The sequence below is a fragment of the Nannospalax galili genome, unplaced genomic scaffold, assembly GCF_000622305.1.
Source record: "Nannospalax galili isolate Female #2095 unplaced genomic scaffold, S.galili_v1.0 scaffold867, whole genome shotgun sequence".
Lineage (NCBI taxonomy): Eukaryota > Metazoa > Chordata > Mammalia > Rodentia > Spalacidae > Nannospalax > Nannospalax galili.
The window spans coordinates 148401-164611 of NW_008355797.1; the positions used below are offsets into that span (position 1 = coordinate 148401).

Below are 16211 nucleotides of genomic sequence, written 5' to 3' on the forward strand. Positions count from 1 at the left end.
GGTTCTGCAGGTACTCTTGTCAACACGACAGAACAGTACCTTAGCAGAGCAAGAGGTGATCAGACTGAAGAGGCAGAAAGCCAGACAGGGTCAACCCACGATCTTTTGGTTTCTGTGTTCAAGACAAGGCTGAACAGAATGTGTCAGTGTGGTTAGTTCTACATAGGAAAGTGTTCAAGAGCCAGAGAGAAACAGTTATGAGGTAAGATAGAAAGGAGGAGAGGTTAAAACACACTAACAAACATGAGGCCCGTAATTCCTTTACGGAAGGTGCTCTAGAAACATATATTACTTCAGGAACTTAATTCAGTCTCAAGAGTCAAGCACTGCATAGACACGCGTAGTAGACTGCTTTGTCCGCATTCTTTTTAAACTATTATTGAGTTTGTTCTTCTTTGACAATTTCATACATGTACGACATGCATTCTGATGATTATTATCCCCCCTCTAATCTTCCTCGTATCCTTGTTACCACCCGCCTCCTTCCTACAATTCCCCTTCCTACATTCATGACTTTTTGTAGTTGCTTTGTTTACTCTGCTGAGACCCACTGAGTTTAACCAGGATCATCTGTATGACCCTAGATTTGGAACTATCAGCCATAGTCTGTGGGCTCTTCAGAGGGTGCACAACAGACAGTCACTGCTGCCCCCAGTATCCATCAATAGCCAGCAATTCATTAGGGAGGGGTAGGGCCTCATAAGCTCCACTCCAGCCCATGATTAACTGTTGAAAGCCCAGGCTTGCGTATCCCATTGAAAGCAGCCACAGCTGCTGTGGGGTCATGACTGCATTGGCTGTGCCACGGCCAGAAGACGACATCTCAAATCCCTTCTCCCTATCTTCCCATCAACTGACAGCCAAGCACATCCTGCCACGCAAAGAATCCAGCGGATAAACAAGGAAATAAACGTGATTAAAAAAAAAAAAAAAACCTTGCCCTCTTGGTTCTTCCTGGGTTGTGGGATGTAATGACAGAATCGGCTTAAATAACAGCATCACACAACGCAAGGAGACCTGGGTTATACGGTTGAAGCTCTCTCTTTGTTATTCTCTGCCGATTTCAGTAACTTTTCCTATGAACTAGAGGCAGAAGAAGGAATTGCTGAAGCCTCTTTTCATGTCTAATGTATCTTGACCTGAATCGTCTCAGAGTTCCAGCCCATCTTTTTTTTCCCACCTGTAGAAGGGTCACTTAGTCCAAAAGTATTTCCTGTAAGAAAGGATGACTCGGAATTTTGCAAATAATAAATACACATATTACATGGCAGGAAACATGGGCTTTTATTTATTTTCTAAACAGAATCTTAACAAATAAACACAACAGATATAGAGATCAAGGGCAAAAGACGAGGTTGAGTGCACCTAAGAAGTAGTGAAATGGCACCTGGGGATAAAGTATCCGATGTGATTGAAATTATAAGGATACAGAAACCTTTGGGGACATTCGTTATCATTCTGATATCTGCCCACCAGCCTGACTGATTTCCTGATCTAGAGACTACAATTCCCACTCCAGTGCAGTTATAAAATGTAATGTTTTTTCTACTTGAACTAGAGGTCTGATAACCAGCAAGATAAGCTGACGCATATGTAATTCCATTGTTAGTACACATGGGCTTCCATTTTGTCTCTGAACATTTCCATTTTGAGTTTCAATCTTTGGTAGAAGATAGTCCAGCCACATCCGAATTTTCACAGATCAGTGCAAACAGGGAAAGAAGAAGAGGCAGCCAAAGATAGGTGGTGATCCCAAGTAGAGTTTCAGAGCTCTACGTATACACACACAGACATACACACACATACAGACACACACAGACACACACACACAGATACACAGACACACACACACAGACACACAGACACACACACACACAACACACACACACAGAGACACGCACACAGACACACGCAACACACACAGAGACACACAGACACACACAACACACACACAGACACACACACACAACACACACACAGACACACACAACACACACAAAGACACAGACACACAACACACAGACACACAACACACACAGACACACACAGACACACAGACACACACAACACACAGACACACACACACAACACACACAGACACACACACACAGATACACACAGACACACACAACACACACACAGACACACACAACACACACAGACACACACACAGACACACACAACACACACAGACACAGACACACACAGACACACAGACACACACAACACAGACACACACAGACACACAGACACACACAACACACAGACACACACACAACACACAACACACACACAGACACACACACAACACACACATGAACACAGACACACAACACACACACAAACACAGACACAACACACACACAGACACACACAGACACACACACACACACAGACACACACACACACCCCAAATCTGAATTTTCTTTTCATAATTCCTCCAGGGAATATTCCAAGGGCAACTACAGGAACATCGATTAGCCCAATGACAAAGTTGGTCTTGGCGGGTGACTGACCATAGGAGCTCAATGTACTTTGGTTTATAAGTCATCATGCCAAATAGAGAATTGAACTGAACAGTGCTTGCACACAGTTATAAGACACATACTGGATTTCCAACAAGATTGCTCAGTGATGGCAGAAAACCCTTGCCCAATTCCATTATTTTTGCTTCTTCTTCATGGACCATCTAGAATAAACTTGGATTTCTCAGAGAAGGGTCTGAAGTCCTCTCTTGTTTGGGATCTTGGTGCAATCTTAGGCAAATACTAGAAAGGCATGGTTGCAAGGAGACAGGATTCCTGCTATTAGATAACGAAACCACCAGGCCCTGACCCACTGCCAATCCTTTGGAGAAATGGCTGTATGGTCTAGGCTTATGAAGTCAATGTCAGTATATAATTTGGCACATGAGCCTAAGAAGAAGCCAAAAATGGATCCTATAAATGCCACCATCTGCTCTGACAAAGTCAGTCAGATAGGCAACGCCCAGCAGTTTGATGGAAGCATCCCCTAATCCGAGATTTCCCAGGAACACATAAATTCATGTGAAGGAGCTGTCATTCCCCTTCACCATCATTTTCTTTATGGTTTTTCCATGACTGAGATTGGTAACTGATTGCTTGACTCTAGGTGACATGAAGACATGGTGGGAGTAGAATTGGAGGAAGGAGAATGCTTCTCATATCAGTTCTTCATGAAGATCCAGGGTAGGGGCACTGCAATTAACAATATTCCAACTCCTATTAATTTGGCCCGTGAAGTTTGGCTTCAAAGTAGCTAACGAATGTGGTAACCAGGAGATGCCTTATTTTAAAACTACCATCAATGACTCCCACAGGGAGGAAGGGATGGTAAACCTGCTCTTGGAGTGATGGTGCTCCTCAGCCTTCTTCCAATGCTTTGGCAAAGTAAAGACAAGGCACCCAAGAACATTTTTAGTTCCCTACAGCACAGTTATTTTTCCCGTGAAGATGGATATTCCATTTTAAAGGAAGGCCTTCCAACCTATCAAGCTGAATTTTTGTCGAACACCTGGACATTTTCTTTGGATGAGGTGTTCATTATGAAAACATTCCTTACTCTGGCCTAGAGGTGGAGATCAAAGCTAGCCAGGTTCAGTTCTGGCAGGTCAAGAGAGCTGGTAGACACAGATCAGAGGAAAGAAAAGATGAAGAGCCTGGCCATACCACTGGGAAGTCTCTGTCTTTTACCTGTCCAGTTGGACTCTTCCGGAAGTCTACAGGAAACTGGGTACCCTGGCAAGGCCAAGGATGTGCATCTCAGGTTCTGGGGCATAGAAAGAGCTGAAGGCTTTGAGCCATTTCTTTGCAATTTGCAGCAAGTATAAGGCTATACGTGATAAAGTTTTATGGGAGAGAAGAAGGGGGAGACTACTCATGATTTAACTTGCTGATTCCCAGCAAATACAACTCCGCAGGGGGCAGAGTGTGAGGGAAAAGCTCTAGAGCAAGGAAGGAAGTTTCTAACAACCATCCCTCCTCCTTCCAAGGAATTTTAAAGCCAGCTGTTCCCTAGCAGCATCAGTGGGCCATCTTGTGCTGTGCTTGTTTATTTTTAAAGATTCTTGGGCTGAATAGCTGCATGGCTTCCTTTCCCATTGGGATTCTCGAATTTGCAGGAATACTTTCAGGTCAGGCTCAACGCTGTGCAAGGTCTCTCCAGACTGAGCTTGTTCTCAAAGAGAAAGATCAATAACTCACATCCACAATATCTACGAGTCTTGAAAGGCCACAAAATAATTGAATTGTTGGCATTTAGTTGCTTATTCTACGTAATCCTAAAGAGAAAGAACTCCTTGCACAGAGAAATTCTACAATTCTAATGAATTCTTTTTCCAGGAGAATGATTTTAGATGCTTTTGAACAGTATTAGTTTACATTTTGTTTGTACCACTAAGTGAATTTGCCACCAGGATTCTCCACGGTTCAATCTATTCTTCAAGAATGTAACTCTGCAGGTCGCCCATTTTCACTGAATCTCAACTTCTTCCTCTGTGAAGCTGAATATTCGTTCAGCTTCCCAGGAATATTTCAAAGATTAAATTATATCATGCACATTGCAAATAAGTGCTCAATAAGCAGAAAGCACTGTTATCACAGACATAGTTCCAGTTTCCAAGGGATGGTTAATCAACTTTTTTAAAAAAGTTTTCAATGTATGTATGTGCCCTCATGTTTATCTGTGCCGTGTGCGTGCAAAAGCCCTCAGAGGCCATGTTAATTTAACAGTATTTAAAACACTGTCTGAGCCAAACGTGGCGGCGCACACCTTTAGTCCCAGCATTCGGGAGGCAGAGGCAGGCAGATCTCCGTGAGATCAAGGCCAGTCTGGTCTAGAAAGCAAGTTCCAGACCAGCTGGGGCTACAAGGACCAAGGACAGCCTGTCTCAAAAAAAAAAAAAAAAAAAAAAAAAAAAAAGTCTTTTTTCCATTTTTAAAAGTAAAAGGGAAAGTATTTAGGAAGAAGGGGGCAACAGGAGGTGGAGAGATGAGGGAGATAATAATTTTAGAAGATCTGCAGCAGATGCCTAGACAAAGCTAAAGTCACTTTTCTGCAGTAAAAGAACATCAGCCAGTTTCAACTTTATTCTAAAAAACGTCAAATATTCCTGAAGCTGGACCCAAACGACAAAAGCAAAGCAAGATAAAAACTATAGAAACAGATTTGTAGGTGGTTCTAACTGGAATTACTAAATATGCATTTTAAATGACTTTGATTAATGTGTTCAAGAAAATAGAGAATTTCTCTAGAGACTTGCAATCTATAAAGTACAATGGAAATTTTAAAAATTGGAAATCTAATAGCCCAAATTAAGCAGATTAGGAATGAAAAGGGAAGTTTCACACAATATAATGTAGGCTAATAGAAAAGATCAAAGCTGAAATATAATGACCAAATTTAAAAAGGAAAATACACATAAAGGTATTAAAATCTTATGGGAAAAAAATGTCAAAGCCTAAAAAAAGATGTCTATTTAGAGGCTCAGGACAGGCATTGGGCAGAAAAAGGGGAACCTAATATAAAAACCAAGTTAAACGGAGACTGAAATTAGCAAATAGAAAGGAACGTTAAAGTGACACTAAGATTACAGGACATAGGTACTACCTTTAGGGCTAGTGGAACAAGAAAAAGACTGGCAGCTAGACTCCCGACGGGGAAGCTTCAGGAGCTGACACTCAGATCTGAATCTCTCAGGAGTTCAGGAGAGACATTGTGAACCTGGGTACTGAAGCTGCTGATCATCTGAGAGACATGTGGAAACTATTTTTTTAATATTTTATTTATTATGTTTATGTGTATGCGTGTATTGCCTACATGTAGGTAAGTGCACCCGTGTCGTGCAATGCCCGCGGAGGACAGAAGAGGCTGTCGGATCCCCTGGAACTGGAGTTACAGACAGTTGTTAGCTGCCATGTGGGTGCTGGGATTTGAACCCCGGTCTTCTGCAAGGAAAGTCAGTGTTCCTATCCACTGAGCCATCTCTCCAGCCCCCGAGACATGTGGAAACTATTAATGGGAGTGCTAAGAAATAGCTAGAAGACGGATCCAAAGGTGTCCTGTGTGTAGGGTGACGCTGACACACAGCCTGCAGCCTCCCTTTAGGGCCAAAGGAAGACAGATGCAAAGATGTGCTTTCCAGACTCTGCATTTCACAAATTGTAAGAATGGGCTTGAAAATAGGGGAGCATGTTAGTAACCTCTGTAAACCTCCAGCAGGATAAATGCAAAATATATGCACATAAGATGTGGAAACACACAAGTTATGGATGAAGAGAGCTTAAATAACATGGATACTTTGTGACAACATAGATGGCTGTTGCTAAGGTGAAAATAAGCTAGGCCCAGAGACTCCATGTTCTCACACAGGTGGAATTTGAAGCAATTCCATCCTCAACAGAACAGAGAAGCAAAAGCAGGAGAAGAAAGAAGGAGAGAGCCGGTGTTGAAGGATGCCAACTTAATCATAATTACCTTAATCATCTTTATCTTGAAAGTTATAGTCTACTGGGGCTGGAGAGATGGCTCAGCGGATAAGAGCACTGACTGCTCTTACAGAGGACCCGGGTTCGATTCCCAGCACCCACATGATGGCTGCGAACGGTCCTTAACTCCAGTTCCAGGGGAATCCGAAACCCTCTTCTGACTTCTGCAACACAGCATGACACGGGTGCGCTCACATACATACAATACATACACATAAAATAAAAATAATAAAATATTTTTAAAAGTTGTAGTCTACTATACAGTATAGTGTCTATGACTAACAGTACTTAAAATTTTCTAGGAGGATAGATTTTAAGTATTCATACCACAAACTAGATACTAATGTTAATAAAGAGCCAAGAGCATACTTTGGGAGATGAAGGACAGGTGTATGACCCTGTTGGTGTGATCATTTCATGAAGATATAATCAACTCCAAAGCCAGTCATTGAGTTGTATGCATTAAATATGCACAGCTTCTTAACATGTCAATCACAGTGCATCTCTCAACTCTCACCAAAGAAGCAACCACTAGACTGAAAACCTGTTTCCCAACAAACAACAGGTCAACATTTTGAAAATAAATGCAAGTTGTAATTCTATACCTCGAAAACATATCCTAAAATGAAGGAAAATGTACCTCAAGTTGGAGGGGGGGACTCCTTGGCACCATCTTCTCTCTCACTTCCTGGGTGCATCATCCACTGTGGTGAATTGACAGGAGGTATCAGTAGTTCCTCCAGGTCAGGTGGCCAATGACTGGGCTGGAGGGAATGGCCAGAGTAGCAGGATGTCTTCTTGGCTTTCAAAGGCTGTTCTAGTTTGCTTCTCTGTTGCTGTGATAAAACACTGACCAAAGCAACTTGGGGAGGAAAGAGTGTAATTCATCTTACACTTCCAAGGCATAGTTCATCTTTGAGGGAAGTCAGGGCAGGAATTCATGGCGGAACCTGGAGGCAGAAACAGAAGCGGAGACCATGGAAGGATACTACCTACTGGCTTGTTTCCCCTGGTCTGTGCTCAACTACCTTCCTTAAACAATCCAGGACTACCTGTCCAGAGTTAGCACTGCCCACAATGGACTGAGCCATCTAATATCAAGTATCAGTTAAGAAAATACCTCACAGACATGACCACAGGCCGACCCAATGGAGGAAATTCCTCAGCTGATGCTCCCTCTTCCCGGGTGTGTCAAGTTGACAACTGAAGCGAACTATGACAAAAGCATTAGTCCTTTCTTTTTGTGCCAAGTGTGCATCCTCCCTGGGAACCCAGCTTCCACCATCCACTCACACACTGCCTTCTAGAGCCAGACCAGCTTCCCTGGCCTCTGCAATGGTGGATTCAGGCAGGCTAGTGGCCAGAACCCATGGACAGGCCATAGCTGATGTCATCCAACAGCCAATGCCTATGAGTCCTGCCCTGCTAATACTCTAGCACGGCTGCAGCTGACAGTGAAGACAACTTCAGCTTCTTCAAGATGGTGGAATGCCTCTTTAACTGTGGTGGCAAGAATTATGGAAGGCATGCTAACAGGGATCAATCCCCCAAACTATTCTGGTAATGAATCAGAAAAGATCACAAGGAAATTCACCATAGAACTAGCAAAGAAGAGCTTTGTTGGTCTTGGGGTTGGTGTGCCTTCCACAGACATAAGCACAGGTGAAATCCAGGATATGCTCTGATTGCTGACACCTATATCAGCACCATAGGGTTCTCTGGTATCAATACACATCACTACATTACTGATAAACCCTTCAGTCAAAGCAGATGGTATTCATGGACATATCCCTGCTGCCGGCCATGGTGTTTTCCATGGGATTAAAAACTTCCTCAATGGAGCTTCCTATGTGAGCACTATAGGAATGACACCAGGGTTTAGAGAGAACACATTTATTATTCAGAGATTTGGGGGTGTAGGTCTACATACTATGAGATATTTGTATAGTTCTGGTGCTAAATGTGTTGGTGTTGGTTAACCTCATAGGAATATGTAGAATCTTTATGGCACTGATCCAAAGGGATTAGACCTCAGTTTGAAACATGAATCAGTCCTGAGCTTCCCCAAGACAATCCTCTACAAAAGAAGTGTCTTAGGAGAAGCCTGAGACCTACTGATCGCTGCTGCTGCTGGTGGTGGTGGTGGTGGTGGTGCTGCTGCTGCTGCTGCTGCTGCTGCTGCTGCTGCCTCTAAGCAATTGGCCAAATTCAATTCACCCAGAGTCAAAGCCAAGATCATTGCTAAAGCTGCAAATGTTCCAAAAACTCAAGAAGCTGGTAAAATAGTTCTGAGAGAGAACATTACAGTTTTCCTGATCTCTACTTGAATGTTGGAGGGGTCACAATATCCTGTCTTGAATGGCTGAATAATTATGTCAGCTATGGCTTTTTGACCTTCAGACATCAAAGAGACTTTAAATACTACCTTATCATGTCTATTCAAGAAAGTTTAGAGGGAAGGAAAATAGAAAGTATTTTGGAATTAACTGTTCCCATCGTACCTAAAGCAGTGTTCCAAAACAGAGTGTCAGGTGCCTCTGAGGAAAACATTGTGTACTTTGGTTTGGCTTATACTTTGGAACATTCTGCCAAGCAGATCATACACACGGCCACAAAAGGTAACCTGAGATTAAACTTGAGAGGAGCTTTCCATATAAATGCTGTTGAGAAAGTCTTCAAAATATACAGGAAAGATGATTGGACCATCAAATAGATCATCACTGATTTCTTTACTACCTCCACCTATAACTTCTGTGAACCTATCACACATTTACATGCAGCCACAGAAATCTCTTCATATCATGGACATCATTCTGAGAAATTGAAGTCAGCCCCTTAAAAGGAAAGAAATTAAGGAGAAAGACTTTGTAAGTTGATGAGTATGAAAATAGAAAATTGTCTGCATTAGATGGCCCTTGAGGATGCTTTTCCTTTAAAGTGTCTTTCATCTGACTGTGCTCCATTGCTTCACAGCTTATTCTCAACGCATTAGCTGCCTGCTGTTTTAGGTAAGCATTTGTATCAAATAACTACAATAATTTGTAACTACATGGCTTAATTTGACAATAAAATCAGTTTTTAGAAGTGTTCCTTTGAAAATGAAGAGATATATTTTCAGACAAACTGAAAACATGTGGTCCAGCACATTTGTACAACCGAAATACTGAAAGGATTTCAGCATGTAGAAGGAAAATGTCTATTGTTAAAGCAGCAATGTACAGGAATGAGTTAAAAGTAAAATGAAATTTTGAACGCATGAGTAAATTTGTGAATATTCATCTGCGATGGACCAGCCCAGACCAGAGCACTCAGTCCGACGGGAACAGGGAATCGGAGAGTGGGCAAGGATTCGGCGAGTGACAAACAGACACAACACAATAGATGGTTGGTGATCTGAATGTAATTTTCCAAACTGGAGCATCAGATTTTATACAAGTTACAGAACAAGATTGTACAAGCATCAGGTTGATTTCATGGTTAATCATTTTCTTAGAAATACAATTCAAAATCAAAGCAATACAGTACAGTGTACAGTGTTCTTATCTAATTAATCAGGTGCTTAGACTATTTGTCCTTTTCCCTTAGTGGTTTGGCAACATCAGCTACTTATAAATTTCATGGTTGGTAATTTTATGGTTCCGTTTCCTCAATTTTGAGGTTTTGAAAAGAGCATGTTTAGAATCCATATTTCCCTATTCTTTCTTTCCGTGTTTCTTATACTCCCTGTAATTGTTCAAGTATACTTTGCTGTACTGACTTGTAGTAAAGGCACCAAGGTGGTCCGGATCTAGCTAACCTATCCATAAACTATAGTGAATACCATGAAACTTTCCGTCCTTGAATATTTACCCATCTATTATTTTCTTCATAAACTCCTGTATGAGGAAGTGGTTCATCAGTGGGCTTGGGGATTCTAAATATGCTCTCCTTTCCCTTAAGGGGATGCCATAGCCTACCTCTCCCTAACTCCTAGGCAATTCCAAAGTCTGTCTTAACTGTAGGCAGCATTCTTCTTTTAGTATCCTTTTAGTATCCTTGAGTCAACTCTAGGAACTGAGGTAGGGGGATTATTTACAAATAATTCTTCTTGCTGTAACTTATCTAGAATTATTCAAAGTTGCTTATTCTTAGACAGAAGTGGGAGGGGGGGAGCAGCAGTAGTGGGAGGGGGAAGTCTAATACCAGGAAACTGAGTTCCCAGGAAATCATCCGTATCTAGTCTCTCTTCAGGTGGGCCTAATGACCTGAGTAGGTACAAAGCAGTTTCTCTATGAGGAAAGAACAGGAATGAAGACAGCAATGAAAACAGGAACTAAAGCAGAACAGCCAAGGACACAGCATGCTCTTTTAACACAGCCATTCTCCAGGAGGCATTCTTCCTTTGAAGTTTTCTCAGCCTCGACCCACGGAGAGAACTCAGGCGGGCTCCACTGGAGGTGGCGTGACATTGATCTGTATAGTAACAACAATTCCTTGAGTTGTCACATACATACATAATATATACAAACACATGTATGCAACCACATACACACATAAAATAAATAGTATCTATGCTCCAAAAAATGTGCAATTGCTCAAGAGTCTGGACAGGCAGCCAGAAAGTTATAAAGAGTACTGATCTGAGAAGAACAGCACTAGAAGATGCCAGGCAGAGTCTGCCACAGTTTTCTTGGAACAATCTGAAGAAAGGTGGAAAAAGCTATCAGAAGAGATGGGTGGGTGATGCTTGAGCATTTCTATCTTTAAGACCAATATTAAAAAATAAATTTTAAAAGCAGTAGACTATCTTCTGCCAGCCTCAGACCCAGGTGGGCTCCAATTCCTTCACCTCAGATCCCTGGACTAGCTTCCTAACCCAGACTAAACACCCTACTAACTAAACACCCTACCATAGATCCCTAAGTCCCTCCCCAAGTGGTCCCTCCACATCCAACTTCCCAGCCTCTGGATCTGGGAGACAGACCTGCTCAGCCAGGACTCTGGTAAGTCAGATCCTGCCTCACTACCCCATTCTTCTCACCGCCCCGACCCTCCCCATCCCCTGTCCCCTGCCAGCCTCTGTCACAGGCAGGGTCCAATTCCTTCACCTCAGATCCCTGGACTAGCTTCCTAACCAAACACCTTACCATAGATCACTAAGTCCCTCTCCAGGCAATCCCCAAACCGCCAACTTCCCAGCCTCTAGATCAGGCAGACAGACCTGCTCAGTCAGGACCCTGACCAGTATACTACGCTGCAAGAACTTGAAACACCCACCAATTTATCTTCCATATTTGAACAAGTAACTAAGCTACATAAACAACATTAACAGAACAAAAATTAAACAAAAGCAGAGTAGGAGTTCCTGTTGGACACATAACCAACAAAGAACACCCAAATGCCCAAACGCCAATGCAAAAACACAAACAAAATGAAAAACCAGGAAACTATGTCCCCAACAAAACCCACCAGTCTTACAGAAGTGCACAGCAACGAGGACCACAATGAAGAAGCCCAGGGCGCAGAATTTAAAAGAACAATCATAATCAAAGAATTTCAAGAAAACACAAACAACTTGAAGAACTCAAAGAGGAAAGGCATAAACATATTATGGGAGCCCAAGAATACACAAATACATGGCTTAATGAAATATCAAAAACAATTCACAACTTGAAAAGTGAATTCACAAAAAGATCAAAATAGTGAAGAAAACCCAAAATGAAATGAACACAGGATTCAAAAACTCAATAAACCAGTTAGAAACAACAGGAGAAAGTCTCACAAGCAGAATGAATGAAGTGGAAAATAGAATATCAAGACTGAAGGATAAAGTTGAAGATCTGGACTCCTTAAGCAAAGACTATGTAAAATTCAAAAAATCACAGGAATGGAATACTCATGAATATGAGACAACATGAAATGACCAAATATATGAATTATAGGCATAAAGGAAGGAAAAAATCTCAGGCCAATAGCATTGACCAGATCTTCAATAGGATTATAGAAGAAAACTTCCCTAAATTAAGGAGATATACCTGTAGAGATTCAAGAAGCACAGAGAACACTAATTAGACATGACCAGAACAGAAACTCCCCATGGCATATCATATTAAAACATTAAATGAACAGAACAAAGAAAGGGTACTGAAACTTGCTAGAGAAAAACAACAAGTTACACATAAAGGAAACCCCATCAGAATTACAGCTGATTTTTCAATGCAAAGTATGAAAGCCAGAAGAGCCTGGACCAAAGTATTCCCAGTTCTAAACAACCGTGGATGCCAACCCCAAATACTTTATCCAGCAAAACTACCTATCAAGGTCCAAGGGAAATGGAAATTTTTTCATTAGTAGACTGAAAGAATTCATGTCATCCAAACCAGCCCTACAGAGACTATTCAAAGCTATACAAAGAACCAGAAAAAGGAGTGAGTAGACCCAAGAGGCTACAGAAAGAAAATAAAGTATAACAAAGGAAACAAAATAGGACCACAAACACAAACAAATTAATATATATACAACACATGCTTTTTCAATAATAACACTAAATATCAGTGGCCTCAACTCCCCTGTCAAAAGACACAGGTTAGTGCAATGGACCAAGAGAAAAAACTTTTTGTTGTCCCCAGGAAACTTATCTCACCTTCAAGGATAGACACAGGGTGAAAGGATGGAAAAAATATTCCAAGAAAATGTTCCTAAGAAGCAAGCAGGAGTCACAATTCTAATAGCTGACAAAATAGACTTCAAGTTAAATCATCAGAAGAGATAAAGAGGGCCACTTCATTCTAATCAAAGGAACAATTGACCAAGAAGATATCATAATCATGAACATATATGCACCAAATTCTGAAGCACCCAATTTCATAAAATCAGTAATCCAGGACTCTAAAACAGAGATTGGCACCAACTCAGTGATAGTGGGCAACTTTAATACCTCACTTTCTTCAACAGGTCAACTGGACAAAGACTAAACAGAGAGACATCTGAACAGAATGACATACTATATGGAATGGACATAAAAGATATATACAAAATATTCCATCCGACCACTAAAGAATACACTTTCTATTCAACAGCTCAGGCAAGTTATTCTAAAATTGACCACATTCTGGGGCACAAAACAAATCTCAAAAAATACAAAACAATTGAAATAATTCCATGGCTTCTATCAGACCACAGTGCAATAAAGCTTATAATCAACAGCAAAAGAAGCTCTAGTAAATATACGAACTCATGGAGACTAAACCACACACTCCTGAATGACGAATGTATCAAAGGAGAAATTAAGAAAGAAATAAAAATATTCCTAGAACAAAATGAAAATGAGAACACAAAGCAACACAACCTCTGGGACACCTTAAAAGCAGTCCTAGGAGGGAAATTAATAGCTTTTAGTGCCTACATTTAAAAAAAATCAGAAAGAGCACATGTAAATGACTTGACAGTACAACTAAAGACTCTAGAAATGCAAGAACAAACCAACCCCAAACCTAGTAGAGGAGAAGAAATAACAAAAATCAGAGCATAATCCTTGGTTGTAGAGATTCGACTGCAGATGTGTCACCTAGTACTGGGCATCTCCAAGGTGTATGTTCTCTGTGCCTGACCAGATGCGGAACTCTGCAGTAGCCTCCATCTGTTCCAATAAGAAGCTTCTTTGATGAGTGCTGAATGGCATGTTTTCACTCTAAGGGAGGTCTCTTCTATCTCACACTGCGTTCCCTTCCTAGCAGCTCCTAGGATAGTCAGACATAGAAAACATACACCTGGGAGATGCCCAGTACTAGGTGTCACACGTGCAGTTGAATCTCTACAACCAAGGCTAAAGGAACATAGTGGAATAAGGGGTAGACAGAGAGCTAATGCACCCCCCAACTCTCACCAGTGAGGCTTCCATGTGCATCATAGTGCAATACACACAGAAGGCCTCAACTGGCCAAATTTTGGAGACTGTAGAGTGTAGGATGGGACTCCTATATGGAACCTTACCCACCCATGTCTCAGGGACCATTGCAGAAGAGGAGACAGAATGATTGTAAAAGCTAGGGCTAGTTCATGACTCCAGGCCACTGGAGGCTTGCTCATGTGTGCCTACAGCAGCAGTAGCATCAAATGCAGAACCCACAGAGCTCAATTAAACAAGGGTCCAAAGGGGAGGTGAGAAATAGGTGGTGGGTCAGCACTAAATTGAGAACTATTTGAGACTGCTGCTGGGTGAGGGAGAGTATGACTTACATACGACCACTGGATGGACTGACTAGACTCCAGTGGACACATTTACACTGAAGGACATTTGGGTACAAACACCTGAATGAATAGGACTCAGCATGTAAGGCAGAGTGCAGAGGGTTCAGTGGGGGGAGAAGGGGGTATGGATGGGGGAGAGGATCCGGATATGAGTGGTAAATATTGTATTAAACTTTAAAAGTTCGATTAAAAAATCAGAGCATAAATTAATGAAACAGAAGTAAAGAAAAAAGTACAAAAAAATCAATGACTCTAAAAGCTTGTCCTTTGAAAGGTTAAAAAAAATAGAAAGACCCTTGTCCCAGTTAACCAATGAAAGAAAGCAAATACAAATAAAAAAAAAAATCAGAGATGAAAGGGGAAACATCACAACAGACACACAAAAAAAAATCCAAAACACTGTAAAGGAATACTTTAAAAATCTACACTCCATTAAATTTGAAATTCTAAAAGAAATGGATGAATTTCTAAAATCATGGTCACCACCAGTTAAACCAAGAGATCAACAGCCTAAACAGACCCATAACAAATGAAGAAATTGAAACAGTAATACAAAACCTCCAACTAAAAAAAGTCCAGAGCTAGATGGATTCTACCAGACTGTCAAAGAAAATCTATAACCAATAGTGTTTAAATTATTCAAAAAGATAGAGAAGGAGGACTCCCAAACTCCTTCTGTGGAACCAAGATCACTGTAATACCAAAACCAGGTAAAGAGACAACAAAAAAGAAAAGTATCCTTAATGACCATAAATACAAAGACACTCAACAAAATACTCACAAACCGCATACAGACACACATCAAAAAGATCATCCACCAAGATCAAGTTGGCTTTATTCCAGAGGTGGAGGGATGGTTCAATATACGTGAGCCAATAAATGTAATAAAAAATATAAATGGACTTAAAAAAAACACATGGTCTTCTCAATAGATGCAGAAGAGGCCTTTGCAAAAATCCAACGTGCATTCATGTCAACAGTCCTAGAAGGAATTGGTCTTGAGGGAACATACCTCAACATAATTAAAGCTATATACAAGAAACCCATAGCAACATCACCTCAAATGGAGAAAAATTGGAAGCAATCCCATTACTGTCCACTATCTCCACTCCTTTCCAATATAGTGCTTGAAACTCTTGCTACAGCAATAAGACAAGATAAGGACATTAAAGGAGTACTAATTGGAAAAGAAGAGGTCAAATTATCCCTATTTGCAGATGATATGATACTGTAAATAGGGATACAGTAAAGTGGCAGTTTACAAAACCAACTTACAAAAATCAGTAGCTTTTCTACATATCAATAATGAGCAATCAGAAAGAGCACTCAAGGAACCCCTCTCATTCTCAATCTCGTCAAAAACATAAAATACTTAGGAAGAAACCTAACCAAAGACATTAAAGATCTCTACAATGAAAATTTCAAATATCCAAAGAAAGAGATAAAGACCCTATGAGATGGAAGGACCTACCATGC

At 41.0% G+C, this 16211-nt stretch overlaps 2 pseudogenes; one reads left to right on the forward strand and one right to left on the reverse strand.

Annotated features, from left to right (window-relative positions):
• Positions 1-1605: 1605 nt before the first annotated feature.
• LOC103750577 lies at positions 1606-3564 on the reverse strand (annotated as a pseudogene).
• A 4459-nt stretch (positions 3565-8023) lies between these two features.
• LOC103750580 lies at positions 8024-9219 on the forward strand (annotated as a pseudogene).
• The last annotated feature ends 6992 nt before the right edge of the window (positions 9220-16211 follow it).